General features: G+C 37.1%; 1 protein-coding gene across 7 annotated transcripts in view; it reads left to right on the plus strand.

Annotated features, from left to right (window-relative positions):
• LOC139993281 (tubulin monoglutamylase TTLL4) overlaps nt 1-17,436 on the plus strand; it is a 263,202-nt gene that overhangs the window by 115,362 nt on the left and 130,404 nt on the right. Inside the window, exon 1 of one of the 7 annotated variants that reach the window (XM_072014859.1) lies at nt 16,116-17,225. The exons of the other annotated variants lie outside the window; for them this stretch is intronic. The gene's annotated coding sequence lies outside the window, so the exon portion shown is untranslated. Of the gene's footprint in view, nt 1-16,115; nt 17,226-17,436 lie in introns of those variants that run through there. 7 annotated transcript variants of the gene reach the window in all.

The raw sequence follows: 17,436 nt of genomic DNA on the forward strand, positions 1-17,436 counted from the left end.
AAAATAATTAACTTATAATTCTCAATGAGAATTGTTTGTAAAATATATCCAAATAAAAAAAAGAATTGCTAAATGAAGAATAATCATCTTCGAGTTTGTCTGTTTTATTTCTTCAGTGAGGTCAGTGGGGTGTTTTCTCTTTAGTCTTCTTTTCTTTACACGTTAAAACTATGGGGAACAGCAAGTAATTCCAACATAGAAATTCTGCAACGATTCCAATCGAAAACCTTAAGATCCCTAATAGATGCACGTTGGTACGTCACCAACGAAACGATACATCACGAGCTCAAGATACCCACAGTTAGAGAAGAATTATGCAAATTCAGCAATAGACATAGCATACTATAAACATACTATAAATACTTATTAACCATGTCATAGTATCACGCCAGATAAATTTGCTTAAAATTCTCTAACGAGAATTGATTGTAAAATAAACGCAAATAAAAAAGAAGAAAAACGTTAAAGCTAAGATTAATCTTCGAAAAACTAGAATTAATAAACAAATAAACGTATTATTACAACGTTCAGTGAGCAGGTCGGATTTGGTTCAGAGTTTCAATTAAAAATCAATGTATTTTATTCGTTAACTTTCTTTCTTTTTTCATTTCACAATCCATGCAAAGATATTCCACAGACGATCCATTGCATAAAATAGAAATAAATAATTTAGTTTCAGCGCAATTTATCAAGTTTCCTACGGTAGCCGATGCAATTTATTAACCTTTTGTCCCGCTCATAAAGAAACGCTCTAAAATGATACTTGCTTTGTATAGTTTACCTTGATGCGAGTGAAAAATGTAGAGAGGATGAAGGACGCCTAATAAAGACGGTTTAAGAATGGATCGTATCTTATAAAACAATGATTGATGAATCCATCTTTATTACAATTCTTTCTGCCTTATTTTTGTAAGTAGTACCTGTCAACGCGGATCATTAATGCACGTTTTATGAATAACCGCGGCATGATTTGTAGCCGCTTGTATTGTAATTTCTGCAACAGAGTGCAGTGCACTTCCAATCACTTTTAGGATTTATTATAGGGGCGTACCCATCGACTACAATCTGCAATTTCCTCCGACTCGTCGCTCGATTATGCAATGTTCATTATTTGAATTTTTATAAGGCAGGAAAGCTGCAATTTCGTTCCATTTTATCATTCATTTTTCCCCTAACTACTTACATTACGAACGTACACATTCTACACACATATCACGTACGTATACCATATGAGCCATGTTTGTTCGAAACAAAAATACTGGAACAAAAATTAGGACAATATAAAATTGTTTTGCTATTGTACCGTTGCATAATATTCCATCACAACGTAGATTGATAAATGGTAAATTAAAAAATCCTCACTTAAGAAAAGTACAATTGGAAGATACTCAAAAAATCTTTCAACGTGTTCAAAGTCTCGTGAATTAAGTTCAATCTTATGGGACAAAAAGATAAAAATGTAACGTAAAAATATGTAAATGGTTGAAGATAAATCGGCATAATCGAACTACTCTCATAGAAAGAAGACTAAAAAAAAGAAAGCACCCCACTGACCTCGGTAAAATAAAACAAAATAGTCAAGTTCGAAGATGGTATCTCCCTGGCGGTAGCCATCCACGTGTTTTTTAACAATTAAGTTAGAAAAATTTATCGTGAACAAATTGTAAAGTACAAATTAAATAATAATAATAAAAAGCAAAAAAACTAAAGAAATAAAATGATCAAACTCGAAGATGGTATCCCACTGGGGGTAGCCATCCACATGTTGTTTAATTAAGTTAGAAAAATTTACCAAATGTCCAGCTGGACAAATTATAAAATACAAATTATATAATAACAATAAAAAGGAGAACTAAAGAAATAAAATAGTCAAGCTCATAGATGGTATCCCGTTGGGGGTAGCCATCCACATGTTATTTAATTAAGTTAGAAAAATTTACCAAATGCCCAGCTGGACAAATTGTAAAGTACAAATTAAATAATGAAAAAAGGAACTAAAGGAATAAAATAGCCAAACTCGAGGATGGTACCTCGTTGAGGATAGCCATTCACTTGTTATTTAGCAATTAAGTTGGAAAATTTACCAAATGTCCAGCTGGACAAATTGTAAAGTACAAATTAAATAATAATAATAAAAAAAAAAAATCAAGCTATGATGATAGAAATTTCTAGGTCTCTCTGCATGTTTTATTAAATCACTCGTCGCTAGAAACAAATATCCAAACGCCCGCAAAGCCAAAGTACCATCACCACTACCGTCCGTAAAGAGCCAACAGAATCTTGCTCTCGAAGTAGTACTCGAAACGGCACTCGGGCGTCCATGAAGATAACCGGCATATTGCTTCAGCCTCTAAAGTGCACTCGAGCCTCTCCAAGACCTTGGTGCGCGAAGTTACAAATATTTCTATCATTCAGCCGCTTTATACAATAGCCAGTGACTAACAATAGGTCCTTAGACTCGTGAGTTTAGTGGTCCTTGGTCCCTGCATGCTTTTCATAGTCGTACATTCCATCGTTTCCGATGCAATAGAATCCTGGAAACGTTGTTAAAGGTCTCGTAAGGATTTTTACGGTAGCAAGGTTACGCCTATGGCCCATTATCCACTTAGTATAGGTTTTCACGAGCCCTCCGTATATATGGGTGTGCCCTAAGTATCCCGACCGGTCTCGTTCTCTCTCTTCTTCATTTTCTATGGGGGGTTTTTCTTTAGTTAGATTTACGATTCCTCGTGCACGTGTTCACAAAAGGATCAGAGACTCTACGGCTCGCCTCAAAAAGCGAGAGAAGCCCGTTTCAGCACGAGGGGCCGATTCTTCTCAATTTTTTTTTCTCTCTTCTATTTTTTTCTTCCTCTCCACCTTTTTCTCTGTGAATTGTCCGGGATACGTGGGAAGGTGAGTGTAAGGAAAAGGGCTCGCCTATGCTCGCCACGATTGTCACGGAACGCAAGAAAAATCGATACCTAAGTGGCGAGGGATCTCTTTGATCGGGCGCAACGTTTCCTTCGATTGACAGCATCTTCCGATGTTAAGTGCCTTCGTATATCGTCGAACGCTTAGGAAATTCGGCGAAAACGGTGCTTCAGCGTCGTGGCTCCTTTCCCCACGTCTATTGGTTTTGGCACGTTCCAAGAGTTACGGTACTTGCTAGTAAGTTTTTTTTTTCTTTTTTTTTAGACACTTGGTAGATTTTTTACAATCAATTCTCATTGACAATTATAAGTGAATTATTCTGGCGTGGTACTATAACTTGAATAATAAGTGTTTATCGTACGTTTGATTCTAGTTGAATCTAATGCTTAAATCTAAAGGGTAATGTCTTTTTAGTCTGCGGATCTTATCCATCGTGTCAAGTAATGTTATTACTGAATTTGGATATTTATTTTTTAACCATAGGTATCTTAAGGTGGCGGCTTGCTAATAAGAATAGATTCCTGTTCTTTATACAAATCCATATTTCCATGAGTTTCATTAAAAACGTGCGACCCAGATAGACAGCTGCTTCATTTATTAAGCATTGTACCCAGTACTGTATTTTCTTCCTTTTGTATATTTTTGCATATCATGTAAATTCTGATTACACTTTTTCATCAACGCATAAAAATCCTCCGTTTGGTGATCGATCTTGGGATGACAGCTATTTTCTTGAAGAAGCAATGTTCGATTCTTCTCCTTTTTCTGATCGGAAGTACTCGTTTCTATAATGACATGATATTATATGTTCCCGCTCAAAAATCTTACATTCTACACCTCTTATTTTTAAGGTGTATGAAACGTGATCGTCCGAACCAACCGGTTGTGCTTCTATTATACTTGTAAGAAAGAAAGAAAAAAAAAAAAGAAAGAAAAAGACAGCGACGAAAATGGAACTTCTTTCGGTTCCAATTTTTGTTTCTTGAAATATTTCCTACGTATGACCGTGGCCAAATTTTCTACGAGGCCATCGATCCGTCGATCGATCTTCGTATAGTCGAGGTTCTGCTATACAATAAAAATAAATCCGTAAGAAAACGTAAATGGAAGAAGACTGAATAGCGCAATCAAAGATGGGGAATGGACTTTATCGAAACGGCGATGGAAACAAGTGACGTATTCTTAAGGGATCGACCCTCTTGCACGAATCCACCCTTCGAAGGGATTATTTATTCGAGTCAGAAGTGAAATTTTCAGCGAGGTTCCGCCTCCTTGCCGACTTTCGTTGCCTTTCAGCTGGCTTCCTCGCATAAAGGAAGGCAAAGTTTGACGTTCTGTAGTGACTTAATATATCTATTATCAGAGCCAATAAGCCATACGGGACACCTGGCCGCCGTGGTTCGATCCTTTTATTTCGAAAATATTTCCGTGGCCCCGAGCAAGAATAACATCTCGACGCGAAACTTTCGCCCCGTTAAACGTTCATCCTTTGAAATAATACAACACGTCCATTCGGGTGGACGTTGCCTCGCGTGATCGAATCAATGGAAAGTCTTTAAGTTCGTTTTGCCGGGCTTAAACGGCGTCAAATAATACAATAATTGTCCCTTTTAAGAGTCAGAAAGGTACATTTTTAAGAAATTTGTCTTCCCGATGATATTGTTGCCGAAAATGGCTTGTTGAGACCCGAGTCAGTTTATCCTGGTCCCTGATTCCACCTGGAACCCATTGGCGTAGCGAATTTTCACGGTTTCTTCTAAATCGAAGCAGTCTTCCAAATTAACAAATTTTTAAAAGCCACGAGAAAATTGTATTAAGGTTTGTTCCTCGAACAGCTTCAACGATATTTATCGATACAATGTATCGAGTTTTATTTTTGTGGATATATCATGCTGTTTTGTATGATTTTACTTTTTCGCCTTCAATTTTTTTTTTTTTTTTTTATTATTTAATTTGTACTTTACAATTTGTCCAGTTGGACATTTGGTAAATTTTTCTAACTTAGTTGCTAAATAAATGTGGATGGCTATCCCCAGTGGGTTACCATCTTCGAGTTGTCCAATGTCTTTCAACTTTTACTTTATTCGTATTACGTTTCGTAGTAACAACGAGCAGCATTATTAGACAAAAATTATTCCTCGCTTTTGATTTTATCTATTACGTTTCTTTCTATCACTTGCGATATTTCTTATCTGTTTATCCAATAATTCGCTGTCGGATGAAGCTAAAATTTGGTTATACGGAGAGCATACGCCACTGTTCGAAGGATGTTACAATGGAGATCCGCAGCCTAGACCACCTTTTGAAACGAATAAGTCGGAATAACTCGAAAATCGCTCCATAAATGCTGGGTTCCTCGACAATAGCAGGCTTTTTAGAAACTTCGATGCGTCGTGACTGACTAAAGGGACGTTCAAATGTATTCATCTGGCATCGCGAAAATGACACGAATGTCACTAGGAGCCAGAGTATTTTATCCTAAAACACGTCATCGTGTTGTCCTTTCTTCCCAGGCTTGATTGCCAGATGATTTATGTTTCACAAACGTTGCATTTGTAATTATATACAGAACAGAATTTAAAGAAGATACATTTTGTCTTTTTGTCAAACGTGTTTTTACCAGGTTCTACGTCTCATTTTCATAGCGTCACATTTTTCTTCTAGACAAACTCGAACATGGTATCCCGCTGGGGGTAGCCATCCACGTGTTATTTAGCAATAAATAAATAAATAAAAATTTACCGAATTGTAAAGTACAAATTAAATAATAAAACAAATTTGTTTCTTCTACCGAGAAGAAAGATTGTAATTTACAAAACAGTAATTTTCCTCCAGTTTTCAATCTTATGCTTGTTCAATAATTGTTCAACTCGTTCCTGCTATGCAGGGGAATTTTTCTTAGCATTGGTAACTTGTCTTTTTTTCTTTACTTTTTTTTTTATTATTTAATTTGTACTTTACAATTTGTCCAGCTGGACATTTGGTAAATTTTCCAACTTAATTGCTAAATAACACGTGGATGGCTATCCTCAACGGGGTACCATCCTCGAGTTTGGCTATTTTATTTCTTTAGTTCCTTTTTTTATTATTTAACTTGTACTTTACAATTTGTCCAGCTGGACATTTGGTAAATTTTCCAACTTAATTGCTAAATAACACGTGTATGGCTATCCTCAACGGGGTACCATCCTCGAGTTTGGCTATTTTATTTCTTTAGTTCCTTTTTTTATTATTTAATTTGTACTTTACAATTTGTCCAGCTGGACATTTGGTAAATTTTCCAACTTAATTCCTAAATAACACGTGTATGGCTATCCTCAACGGGGTACCATCCTCGAGTTTGGCTATTTTATTTCTTTAGTTCCTTTTTTTATTATTTAATTTGTACTTTACAATTTGTCCAGCTGGACATTTGGTAAATTTTCCAACTTAATTGCTAAATAACAAGTTGATGGCTATCCTCAACGAGGTACCATCCTCGAGTTTGGCTATTTTATTTCTTTAGTTCCTTTTTTTATTATTTAATTTGTACTTTACAATTTGTCCAGCTGGACATTTGGTAAATTTTCCAACTTAATTGCTAAATAACACGTGTATGGCTATCCTCAACGGGGTATCATCTTCGAGTTTGACTATTTTATTTCTTTAGTGAGGTCATTGGGGTGTTTTCTTTTTAATCTTCTTTCTATGGGAGTATTGGTAACTCGTATGGCTTGTAAAATTTCTTTAATAATATCAATCCAATCGTAAAAGATTGGGTGTCCAGGTGGAAATTATTCTCTGGAAAAGCGTATTTTGTCTGGAGTCTGCGTTTGTTCCATGAAAGAACTATTGGAAACGCAGGATCGGATATCTAATCCTCGGAACGCGAGGAACCAGCGCGTACCATCGAGTCCCGTTGGGAAAGGGCCCGAATTCTACAGCGGCATCAAATATTTTTTTTTTTTTTTTTTTTTTATTTGTTTTATTAAATTTTTACAATTTGTCCAGAAGGACATTTGGTAAAATGTTATAGCTTAGAGAATAAAAGAATAAAAAAATAAAAAAATAAAAATAAATAGAAATAAATAAAATATAGCATGTGGATGGTTACCCCCAGCGGGGTTCCATCTTCTAGGTTTCCTATTGCATCTCTATTTCGAGGTCTGCGGGATGCTTCCTCTTCAGTCTTCTTTCTATTTTGGTTTTATTTGTTTCAGCAGCCAGCTGGTTTGGGTGTGCTGCAAGTCTTTCTTTGTACTTTTTTGCGTATCTAGCGATTTCCTCTTTGACTGTTGGAATTTTTAGATCTCTTCGTAGGTCTTCATTTCTGACGTACCATGGAGCGTTAACTATTGTCCTTAAGATTTTTGCTTGCTCTATTTCTATTTTGCTTATGTGACTCATTGCTGCCGTCCCCCATAATGGGACTCCGTATGTCCAGATTGGTTTGATTATTGTTTTGTATATATTTAGTTTATTCATTGTGCTTAATTTAGATTTTCTATTGATTAACCAGTACATCTGCTTCCTTTTTGCACTTATTCTGTTTATTATTGATTTTATATGGTGCTTCCATGTAAGGCGTGTGTCTAAATTTATTCCTAGATATTTGACTTGCTTTATTTGTGCTATGTGGGCGCCGTTCAGTTGAATATCTGGTGTTTTTCCTTTTCTAAGTGTAAATGTTATGTGGTTGCACTTGCTGGTGTTCACTTTTATTTGTTTGTTTTGCAGCCATTTTTCTATTTTTGTAGTGTGTTCTTGTAGTAGTGCGGCGGCCGTTTCTAGATTTGCATGCCTCACTAGTATGGCCGTATCGTCCGCAAACGTCAGTGTTTTACTGTTGACAGTTGTTGGTATATCTGCCGTGTATAGTGTGTATAATATTGGTCCTAAGACACTTCCTTGCGGTACTCCTGCCTTGATGTCCTTAATTTCAGAGTATGCATCATTTATTTTTACTACAAAGGTTCTGTTGTTTAAGTAGGATTTGAGTAGTTTGTAGATTTGTTCTGGAAATTGCTTTTTGATTGTTTGAAGAAGTTTTTCATGGTTAACTTTGTCGAATGCTTTTTCGATATCCATAAAGAGTGCTGTGCAGTATTGTTTTGTTTCAAGCGACTGTAAGATTTCATTGACGAGTCTATGCATTTGTTCTATTGTGGAGTGTTTATTCCTGAATCCAAATTGATGGTTCGGTATTAGTTTTTCTTTTTCTATTGTTGGTTTTAAGCGGTTATATATTATTTTCTCTAATAATTTGGAAAACGCAGGTAGTAATGATATCGGCCTGTAGGATGCAGTTAAATGTGGGTTTTTGTTTGGTTTGGGTAACATCACTATCTGTGCTATTTTCCATAGTGTAGGAAAGTACTGTATTCTTAGAATTGCGTTAAATATTATCGTTGTTAGTCTTATTGCCTTTGGGGGAAGGTTTTTTAAGATTTTCCCATTGATCAAGTCAAATCCTGGTGCTTTACTTGTCTTTGTTGCCTCAATTAAGTTTGTAACTTCTTGCGCTGTTGTGCTGAGTATGGTACAGCGTTTATCAGTTGTGTTGCTGGCATTTTCCACTTCTTCATTTGTTTGCCATCCAGGGATGCTGTTATTAATTTCATACGGCGAAAATATATTTTGTAGGTGCTTTGAGAATTCTTCTGCCTGTTCTTCGTTGGTTCTGGCCCATGTGTTGTCCATTTTTCTGATTGCTGGGATTGTTTTTACTGTTTTCTTAATTTTGTTAGTGACTTTCCATAGGGAGTAGTCGGTATTCTCATGCGCGGATAGTGATTCGATGAATTTTGAGAATTCGTTATTATGATGTTCCCTTATTTTATTCTTTAGTTCCTTTGCAAGTTTATTTAGGTTTTTCTTGTTTTCTCGTGTTCTCTGTTTTTGCCATTTTGCTTTCGCTTTTCTTTTTTCCCTGATTTTGTCTAGGATGTCCTGCGGAATAATTTTTGATTGCCTGCTATTTGTTTCATAGGTGGTGGTTGCCCACGCTGCTTCCTGTATTATTTCTGTCAAAGTTGCTACTGCCTGCTCAATGTGTTCAGGTGTTTTCAACGGGATATTGCAGTTGATTTTGTTTTCGATCAGCTCTTTGAAAGTTTGCCAGTTGGTGGTTTTATTGCAAAGCGACTCTGACTTGTTATAAAGTAGTGGTTTGCTTGTATATTCTATTATAATTGGTGTATGGTCGGAGTTAAGCTCGAGGCTGGTTGTTATTTTTAATTTGCTTACATTTAGCCCTTTTGTTACTGCAAAATCCAACAGGTCAGGTATTTTATTGGGGTCTGTCGGCCAGTACGTTGGTTTTCCTGTAGATAGTACGTTGAGGTTGCTGCTTCTAATGTATTTTTCCAATGTTCTACCTCTCGGTGTGCTAATTCTCGAACCCCATAATGTGTGCTTTGCATTAAAGTCTCCTGCCGCTATATATTTGTCGCCTAAGGATTGGAAGTACTCTTCCCATTTTTTAAGTGTCATTTTGTGTCTCGGAGGTGCATATACTGCTGACATCTGGAAGTAATTGTCATTGGTTTGTATTGTGACAGTGGTTGCTTGTAGGTGTTCTTGATTTGTTTGACTATGTAAGTGATGCTTGATGTCATTTTTTATTATTACTGCAGTTCCTCCATGTGCTTTACCTGAGGGATGTTTGGTATCGTATATGGTGTAGTACGGTATTTTCATGTAGTTTTTTAGGGTGAAATGTGTTTCTGAGACAAGTAGTATATCAATATTATTTTTATACAAAAATATTTTAGTTTCGTGGGCTCGCTGTTGCAAGCCATTGGAGTTCCAGACTGCTATTTTCAAAATGTCCATCTCTATTTTTTACTTAGCAAGTTAGTAAGTAGTTGTAACATGATTGTTGTTTGTTGTGCTTGTTGTCTTAGTATTGTGTTTAGATCACTTACCATTTTTCCTAACATTTCCATACCTTTAATGGATTGTTTGAGCATTTCTTTGATGTCTGTAACGTCTTCGATGTTATTGTTTTCATTCTGATTGATTGCAAGCGTTGGTGTGCTAATGTTTTTAGTTACTTGTGCGTAGCTTCGTTTACCTTGGGGATCTATGTTTCTGCTTATAGCGTTTAGTTCCTGTTGTGCTTTCAATGTTGTTTCGTTATCCGTTATACTTTGTTGTGGTTGATGGTCATTGTGTGATCTGTTGCGAAGTGGAGGAAACAGTTTACGTTGTATTTGTTTCCTTATTTCACATCCTTTGTAGCTGGCTGGGTGGTTTCCGTTACAATTATAGCATTTAACTTGTTCTATTTTTCCTGTGTATGGGCAGTGTATTGTTAGGTGATTTTTTGCACATTTAACACATGCCGGGCTTCTGTTGCAATAATTTTTTGTGTGTCCGTATTGTTGACACCGCATGCATTGTGGTATATCTTTTTTGTAGCGTGGTGGTTCCACTGTTACAATTGTATTTAGTATTTTTTTGATTTCATAGATTTCCTTGTTATTGGTTCTGGGTTCCAGTTCTATTAAGAATAGTGGCAATGGTTGCTTCGTATCGTATCTTGTCATATTGTTTATTGCTCTTGTTTCATGGCCAATTTTTCCTAATTCTTCACTTAATTTTTTTGTGTTAGTTTTTGGATGTAAACCTCTTATAACTATTTTATAGCTCCTTTCTGTTTTGAGTTGGTACGTGTGATATATAGCATTTTTTTCCTTTAGTTCATTTATCACTTTCCTATAAACTTCTGGGGTGTTTGTTTGAATTTTTACTTGTTCTAATTTTGTTTGTTTTATTGTGTAGTTATCCTTCCCGACTACATTGTTTAGTCGATCAATAAGCGGGTCTATTATTTGGGCCTCAACAAATATTGGTGGTGGTTTTGATATGTAAGGTGTTTTAGTTGTGGTTTTGCTTGTCGGGTCATTGTCTATTTCTTCCGTTAGTGAGCTGAAGGAGTTTCTTAAAGGTAATTCTTGCAGCCATCGCTGCTTTCCTGTATCTGGGTTTCCTGCAGCATTTGTGTCTGGAATTATTTTACGTTTTTTGCTAGTCTTTGCTAGCTTCCAGTTTTCGTCCTGGTAACTTATTTTGTTATCGTGTCTGCACTCCTCCTGTCTCCGCTGCTCTTCCATTTCTTCTATTTCCATATCATTTTGGTTGTTATTATTTTGCTGTTGTTGCTGTAAGCCTGGTAAATCTGATGACCCTTTTATGTAATATTTTTCTCCATTGGTTGCAATCTTGATCGTTGATATCTGTTGTTGCATTGTTTGTCACTAACACTATTCGTAGCACTTCTCTGAATCACTTGACTGGAGCACACGTTTGCCTACGCACATCTGTTCGCCTCGGTTGCCCGAGCGGCATCAAATATTTGACAATATTTTCAAAAGTTTCGAAAACGTAACCCAACACTACGCCACTTTTGAGGCTAGATTAGGCCCCTCTAGACCAATGAAATTCTTTTATGCGGTGGCAAGATCCTCATGCTGCAAGATGAACAGAGAAAGACAGAATTCTTTAGGGTCGATCGTGATCCGATGATATCACGTTGCGCTTGCCGAGGGCCGCGCAACAGGTTAGATCCGCGAAAGATCATCGCGATAATCTAAATGGAAAATTGTATTGAATCAGCAGCAACATAATGAAAGCCTTCAGGTAGTTGGCTACCCGTATAATGACAGTTAATGCTCGTAATCTGAACCGTGGCAGCTATTTTTTTCGATCCTTCTAGAAACGGACCGAATGGAACGCTTATATTATTCCTCTTTTTCATCCCTTCGTCTCTCTCTTGTTCCCCGTCTGTCTTCTTCTTATTCTTCTTTTTTTTTTCGCTTTTTTTCGCTGCCCCTGTTCTCCTTTTTCGAGCGTTCTGTGCCGCGATTGCGTGTCTTGTCATTTAATACCGCAATACCTTGGGCCCCCTTTTGTGGTCTGCGCTCGAATGTCGACCGATGAATCGCGAACACCTTTATTAATGACAGCGCTCGCTGTATTAATTTTATGTGCTCGTCGTGAACGTGTGACCAAAATGCCCGACCATTCGGATGTAAAACCGCTTTTCACTTTCTTTCCCTTTCTTTCTTTTCGCCTGATCGGTGATACTTTCCAGCCACACTTTGAACTACATTTTGATCAGATTAATATGATAATCAGCGTATTACTTTCTGACTGGCCACGTCATCTTTTTTTGTTCTGATTGAAAGTTTGGAGATATTTCAGAGAGATCCAGCAACGGCGATTAAGTATAGACAGTTGAAGTTTATGTCGATGCAGCCACCTGGTACTTTACGTTTCTTCGATTCTTTAATTTAACTTTCTTCAGGTTTGTCAGCTTGTTTTATTATCTAGATGGGACGCGTAAATGTGTTTTTTTTTTTTTTCTTTTTCCTTTTAATATCACATGTGTAAAAGGAATATAACCGATGGAATATTTATAAATGCTTTCACCTATCAAAATTTCGTTCAGCGTTCGATATTTATGTGCTATTGCTCGGTGTTCGACGACTCTTATTTTTGCAAGTACCGTAACATAGGGCCGTAACATTATCCAATGGTAATGCGATCATTTTTCAGTAAAGTCTTCTTTTTCCAGTAGAAATTAAGGAATTCGTTGTGCAAGTTTCGTTCGAACGTGTTGCCATGTCCAGCTGAAGAAATTGTAAAGTACCAATTAAATAATAACAAAAAGAAAAACGTGTTATGGATACGCATAGCCGTCGTTTGTACGAAGGGCACGATGGATCTAGGGACACGATAGCCCTTTGGATGATCGCCATCTAGCGTTGAAGGGCCAAACCATGCACTTTAGGGAAGTTAAAAGGGCTAATAATAGATGGTGCGTGGTACTTAAAAAAAAAAAATTTGCATATAATGCAAAATAACAGAAAGTGTAATTAAGTGACCACGTTGGACGTCTTTAATTTATGTCTCGAGAACATGTAGAACGAATTCTGTGTACTAATTTATTATGTAATTTCTATTTCATAGTTTAGATTCTATAGCGAGAGCTATAATTTTGTTATATGTTTCAATGGAATATATAATTTGTGCTTAAACATAGAAAATAAATTGTTGGAAGATAAGACAATGGCTGTTTACAATGATTGAAAATGTTAGTTCTGTCTGAATTACGTAGAATAAAATATTCTTTAAATACGTAATTTTTAGACTCGATCTTTTTTTATTTTCACTTGTACAAGAATTTGTGAATTTGAAACTACAAATATAGCATTTATAACATTTGTCCGTTTTATTCTCAGATTCTTACGAAAGATAAATATCCTTATTCTAAAATAATTACTTTTCGATACAGTATCCTTTCGTTATGTTGCCTCTTATATCTTAAAAACATTGAATTTCATTTCTAACAGTCCTCAATGATTCAAACTTACAAATCGAAAGATATTTCGAATGAAATACTACGAAGGAGTAAAGAGTGAATCGCAATGGACAAAGATGGTTTTTCACACAATTTATTTATTGAATACAGTTACGATACATTTACCTTGAATAAAAAGCAAAAAGAATTGGAACATATACTCGAAGATCGAACCAAAGAATGAAACACGAAAACGCAACACAGGACATAATTAATGATTAGTTAGCAATGGTTACATAAGAAAGTATGAGTAAGCCTAAAAATTACGAATAAAAGTGCACAAACCGAGAAAAACAGAGACAAACAAGGCAGAAGTACAAAACATACAAATACAAAATTTCTCGAATACGAAAAAAAAAAAAAAAAGAAAAGAAAAGAAAAAGGACAATTTCGACACACGAATTTCAATCTTACCGATCGATGGGCAGATCTCGATCGATTCTGCTTGGATAAGTACAAATATCACAAGATATCGCTCGAGCTACAATTCCATTAATTCTATCCTAACTTACAAAAATTATCATAATCTTAACTTTACGAATAATTATCACAGTTTCGGTTGTTATAGCTTTCTAAATAAAAGGATGATCTTTCTACAAAAGTAATATTGCAATTTTCTGGAAGACAGCGAAGGCAGTGAGATCACGTTGTTACAAGTTGCTGTAACAATTCCATAGTATTCTTTAAACCACTTTCCATATCACAGTTCTTCCGTTTAGCTTACAAACTATCGCAGTTATCTCGATCGATCGCTAATATCACAGTTTCTTGGAAGCATAGTCTCTACGATTTATCACAGTTTAGATGTTTACGAATACAATATAAAACCTTCTGCGTAACGTATCACAATTTTTAAGATTATCTGAAATATGCACTGGGCGGCCTATGTGCTCGAATAAAATCGAGAAGTTACATCTACAATTATCTATCTTTATATGTACCTTTACTATCACAGTTTGAGTCAGTCTAATAATACTTTCCAACTTGAAACATCCTTACAGCTATTATTGCAACATCCTCCTAACTTTACGTTACTTACTAAAACATTAATACTTCTCTTAACGATCGTTAAAGCTAATACACATATCGATTAAAGCTGGTAACCAGGAGTTAAGTCAAGCGAATCTGTAATCTTAACTTCTAGTGAAAGACATCGAAACATAAATGAAATTAAAGTGCAACTTAAATTCGCGAAATATAATGAAAGACCTTACTAATGGTAGATATCTATCGATCCTCGATCTGCATCGCCATCTTACAATCTTCTTGAAATTCTTCCGTCAAGTCGTCTTCTTGCTAACGGGACCCGAAGTGGCTCTTAACAGTTATACATTTTCATCGCCAGTTCCTTCAGCTCGTTTTCCAGGTTCTCGTTCCTCAGGTTGCGCAGCTCCTCGTCGTCCAGCCGCATCCTGAACGCTGTCAGATCGATCTCGTTAACGCAATTCTGCCAGCCAATCTGCTCGTTTCCTCGAATAACCTCTCGAAGAACCCTGCCGTATAATCCTCGAACGGTCGACAGAGCGTTCTTGATGGCGCGTCTGGCGAGCAGCCCACTGTCAATACGTCGATCAGTCATCGAACTGTTGGTTACTCTCGAAATTTGCCTCTTCATGGTGGCGCCGACACAGCAGAAAAACCGGTCGCGATTCCTGACGTTTCAGAACCAGACTGCTAACTCTCGGTGTTCTTGATCGACGATCTTTGCGGTGTCTCAACTGTAGCCTGGTCTTGTACGTCAACGTAGATCTTCGTGTGTGTTGACTCTGATTGTATATGGATATATTGATATATGTATATATATATATAGATGTGTATGTATGTATGTATGTATGAATACGGTAAGAAGGCAATCCTCTTCTCTGTGAGTGAGAGAGATAAAAGAAGAATGTAAAGCGAGGCGGAAATGAAATGAGATGAACACGTGCACACGAATCTTTCTGGATATGATTCGCCTTTATCTCTAGAGAGATGCGCACGTTTTGAGTAGGTGTGATTGAGTGTGAGCTAGGATGAGAAGTGTTCCTCTTATATAGAAGGGCTGCGCATGCGCGTTCTTCGTGTCGAGGAGGGTGGAGACAACGTCCTTTCGCACAGGTACGTGCGTGGGTCCGGCTGCGCAGAAGGGCAGGTACCTTCCACCCCTTCGTTGTTGTTTGTGTCGTCCACCCTTGTCGAAGAGGCGAGTAACCGCCGGTTATGTAATTTACATATCACGTGATGTAAATGGGAATTTTTATGTGAGAATTTTGTTATTAGTCCGGGACTCATTGTTGTATAGTATTGTTTCGTCTTGCAGGGGTGGAATTATCATAAACTAGAAAGGACCAACTTCCTGGTGAAATTATCATATTTTGCCGTTTATCTTGTTATGTTAATTTTGGAATTATCAATTTTCCATTGTGATTTGTATCACGAAATCTGAAAATTACCATTATCACGCTTGACTTGGTCTCATTTAAATAATTACGTTTATACTGTTTCAATTTGAATGAACTGAAGTTAAAAATTTATAGAGAAAGATATGTAAGTAGAAAACAAGGACAAAGCTCCTATAAAACAGTCGTGGAATATTTATAAAATTGTATCAAATATATTCGTATGTACACTTATAAACGTGCGTAAGATTCATAGAAAATATTTTGTATCTTTCATTTCTAGCATAATTTTATTTACATAAATACCAGATAAATTTAAAAAAAATACACAAACACAATTAATTTAAAAAAAAAAATATTAGAAAAATTATATTTTCAAATATTCCTCTAAATGCAATATTTTTTGGTTGGCAATAGCGCGTCGCTTTGCGCATGCGCGAATTTAAGTTAGTAAAAGTTTGTCGTGCCAGGAAAACGCGTGTCAGTCATCAATATTCATCCTGATCATACAAAATTATTAAACTCTCGTGTTCCACGATCATCAAACTCTGCGAAAATAGTCGATCCACAAGAAACAAATAGAAATAAAGAAAACAGCAAAACGTCCTAGAAGGAAGACAAACAAATAAGTTTGACATTGGGAATTACTCGAAGGCATAGGTGGATTGTAACGAAGACAGCTTAAAAGAGTAAAAGAACTGCCAAGGAAAACAGAACAAGAAACGCAGGAGAACTGAGAAAGGTAAAAAGATAGAGGAGGGTGAACGATTAGCGAGGTGACGAACGAGAGCAAAAGAGAAAAGAAAGGACGGCCGTGGCGTACGCGCAGCACGAGCTGCGCACGGTACACCAGAAAAACAAAAACCCGGCAATGAGAAGAAGCCTTAGTTAGCAGAGGAAAGTAAATCGATGGAGAGAAAAAAGGAAGAAAGAAAAGAAGCATTACGGAACCCGTGCAGGAAGATAGAACGACCCCGGCGATCATCGACAAAGAGGGACAATCGCCTAAAAGAAGACGGAAAGTAGGTGTTTTATCGTGGCATACGCTCTGCACGAGCTGCTCACCGTATAACAGACAGAGAAGAAAATGTTAGTTAGAAAGAAATCGGATGAATAAGGACAGCGAACGAAGAAAAGGATAAAGATCGTTGGAGAAGCGTGTTAAGAATTCGTAGAAGCAAGATGGAATATTTCTGAGACGGAGAGCGAAGAAAAAGGAGGAGAATATTGGTACTTGGCGGCGCACGCGCAGCACGAGCTGCGCACGGTACTATAGAAAAAGATGCAGACACGATAAAAGGAACAAGGAAAGCGGAAGGAGGATGGAAAGTATGCCGAAAGCCAAGAAATCGGTAGAGGAAGTAGCATCAACATAGAGGGAGCAAGAGAGAAAGGAAAGGGTGCTCGTTCCTGGCGTACGCGCAGCACGAGCTGCGCACGGTAGCACTTGGCGCATGCGCGGCACATGCCTGTACTCCGATCAGAGAGACGAGTGCGAGAGAAGCACGTGGTGAGATTGCACAGGAGGAGGAAGGAAGTTGCTTCGGCATCGAGAAGCAACAAAGGACGGAGAACGTCGTGTGTTGAAGGTGAGTGAAAGAACTGGAATATTCTAAAGAACGAAACGAGACGGATAGATGTAGTCGTTACATGGGGCACGTCCGTGCATCAAACTGCGAAGTAGAAAGATCTTCCATGGGAGGGAAAGAGAAAGGTGTCGATTTGATGAAATGGTGGGGATAGAAGGATAACTTGTTGCACAGAAGGCCGTAATACTGCGAACTTAACCTTAGATCGAGA

The sequence above is a fragment of the Bombus fervidus genome, chromosome 12 (genome assembly GCF_041682495.2).
Source record: "Bombus fervidus isolate BK054 chromosome 12, iyBomFerv1, whole genome shotgun sequence".
Lineage (NCBI taxonomy): Eukaryota > Metazoa > Arthropoda > Insecta > Hymenoptera > Apidae > Bombus > Bombus fervidus.